Below are 2,903 nucleotides of genomic sequence, written 5' to 3'. Positions count from 1 at the left end.
TGCCAGAAGGGCTGGTCTGAGTATTTCAGAAACTGCTAATCTACTGGGATTTTCACGCACAACCATCTCTAGGGTTTACAGAGAATGGTCCGAAAAAGAAAAAACATCCAGTTAGCGGCAGTTCTGTGGGCGGAAATGCCTTGTTGATGCCAGAGGTCAGAGGAGAATGGGCAGACTGGTTCGAGCTGATAGAAAGGCAACAGTGACTCAAATCGCCACCCGTTACAACCAAGGTAGGCAGAAGAGCATCTCTGAGCGCACAGTACGTCCAACTTTGAGGCAGATGGGCTACAGCAGCAGAAGACCACACCGGGTGCCACTCCTTTCAGCTAAGAACAGGAAACTGAGGCTACAATTTGCACAAGCTCATCGAAATTGGACAGTAGAAGATTGGAAAAACGTTGCCTGGTCTGATGAGTCTCGATTTCTGCTGCGACATTCGGATGGTAGGGTCAGAATTTGGCGTCAACAACATGAAAGCATGGATCCATCCTGCCTTGTATCAGCGGCTCAGGCTGGTGGTGGTGGTGTCATGGATCCATCCTGCCTTGTATCAGCGGCTCAGGCTGGTGGTGGTGGTGTCATGGATCCATCCTGCCTTGTATCAGCGGCTCAGGCTGGTGGTGGTGGTGTCATGGATCCATCCTGCCTTGTATCAGCGGGTCAGGCTGGTGGTGGTGGTGTCATGGATCCATCCTGCCTTGTATCAGCGGCTCAGGCTGGTGGTGGTGGTGTCATGGATCCATCCTGCCTTGTATCAGCGGGTCAGGCTGGTAGTGGTGGTGTCATGGATCCATCCTGCCTTGTATCAGCGGGTCAGGCTGGTGGTGGTGGTGTCATGGATCCCTCCTGCCTTGTATCAGCGGCTCAGGCTGGTGCTGGTGGTGTCATGGATCCATCCTGCCTTGTATCAGCGGCTCAGGCTGGTGGTGGTGGTGTCATGGATCCATCCTGCCTTGTATCAGCGGCTCAGGCTGGTGGTGGTGGTGTCATGGATCCATCCTGCCTTGTATCAGCGGCTCAGGCTGGTGGTGGTGGTGTCATGGATCCATCCTGCCTTGTATCAGCGGCTCAGGCTGGTGGTGGTGGTGTCATGGATCCATCCTGCCTTGTATCAGCGGCTCAGGCTGGTGGTGGTGGTGTCATGGATCCATCCTGCCTTGTATCAGCGGGTCAGGCTGGTGGTGGTGGTGTCATGGATCCATCCTGCCTTGTATCAGCGGCTCAGGCTGGTGGTGGTGGTGTCATGGATCCATCCTGCCTTGTATCAGCGGGTCAGGCTGGTGGTGGTGGTGTCATGGATCCATCCTGCCTTGTATCAGCGGCTCAGGCTGGTGGTGGTGGTGTCATGGATCCATCCTGCCTTGTATCAGCGGGTCAGGCTGGTGGTGGTGGTGTCATGGATCCATCCTGCCTTGTATCAGCGGGTCAGGCTGGTGGTGGTGGTGTCATGGATCCATCCTGCCTTGTATCAGCGGGTCAGGCTGGTGGTGGTGGTGTCATGGATCCATCCTGCCTTGTATCAGCGGGTCAGGCTGGTGGTGGTGGTGTCATGGATCCATCCTGCCTTGTATCAGCGGGTCAGGCTGGTGGTGGTGGTGTCATGGATCCATCCTGCCTTGTATCAGCGGCTCAGGCTGGTGGTGGTGGTGTCATGGATCCATCCTGCCTTGTATCAGCGGGTCAGGCTGGTGGTGGTGGTGTCATGGATCCATCCTGCCTTGTATCAGCGGGTCAGGCTGGTGGTGGTGGTGTCATGGATCCATCCTGCCTTGTATCAGCGGCTCAGGCTGGTGGTGGTGGTGTCATGGATCCATCCTGCCTTATATCAGTGGCTCAGGCTGGTGCTGGTGGTGTCATGGATCCATCCTGCCTTGTATCAGCGGGTCAGGCTGGTGGTGGTGGTGTCATGGATCCATCCTGCCTTGTATCAGCGGGTCAGGCTGGTGGTGCTGGTGTCATGGTGTCTTTGGGCCCCTTGGTACAACGCCACAGCCTACCTGAGTATTGTTGCTGCCCATGTCCATCCCTTTATGAGCACAATGTACCCTGTAACATCTGATGGCTACTTTCAGCAGGATAATGCACCATGTCATAAAGCTGGAAGCATCTCAGACTGGTTTCTTGAACATGATAATGAGGTCACTGGACACAAATGGCTCCACAGTCACCAGATCTCAATCCAATAGAGCATCTTTGGGATGTGGTGGAACGGGAGATTCGCATCATGGATGTGCAGCCGACAAATCTGCGGCAACTGTGTGATGCCATCATGTCACTATGGAGCAAAATCTCTGAGGAGCTTCCAGCACCTTGTTGTATCTATGCCACGGAGAATTGAGGCAGTTCTGAAGGCAAAAGGGGGTCCAACCCGTTACTAGCATGGTGGACCTAATAAAGTGGCCGGTGAGTGTATATATATATATATTATTTTTTTGCTTTTGCCTGTACAGGATGTGACCTACAAAACCAGGTGGACTCGTCTACAGGATAACAAGTTTGTAATAAATATTCACTTTTCTGCTTATTTACATATATTTTTATGTGGATTTATCAACAAGTCAATTTCTAAGATAAACAAATTACGTGGATATCTTGTCAGTATCTGGATTAATCTTTATTAATATGAGCCCACAGTAAGCAGTGCAGTGCAGTCCATGCAGCAGGACTGAAGCTCCGTAGCTTGTCCTGATTCCTTCTATAAAAAGCTTCAGCTCACCAAAATGTTACATGTGTTACAAGGGATGTGCATGTTTGGAAAAGTAATTGCGGAAGGGCTACTTTCTTACAAGGGTCGTCCTGGATAGCACAGACCTAGGATTGTACCGGCTTATGTATGGACGGTTTGTGACCAGGGGACTACACAAGTCTCTTTAGGGAGGGGGTAAGCATCTACAACTGGA

Source organism: Engystomops pustulosus, chromosome 11 (genome assembly GCF_040894005.1).
Source record: "Engystomops pustulosus chromosome 11, aEngPut4.maternal, whole genome shotgun sequence".
NCBI classification, from domain to species: domain Eukaryota; kingdom Metazoa; phylum Chordata; class Amphibia; order Anura; family Leptodactylidae; genus Engystomops; species Engystomops pustulosus.
This window is presented reverse-complemented; position numbering follows the sequence as displayed.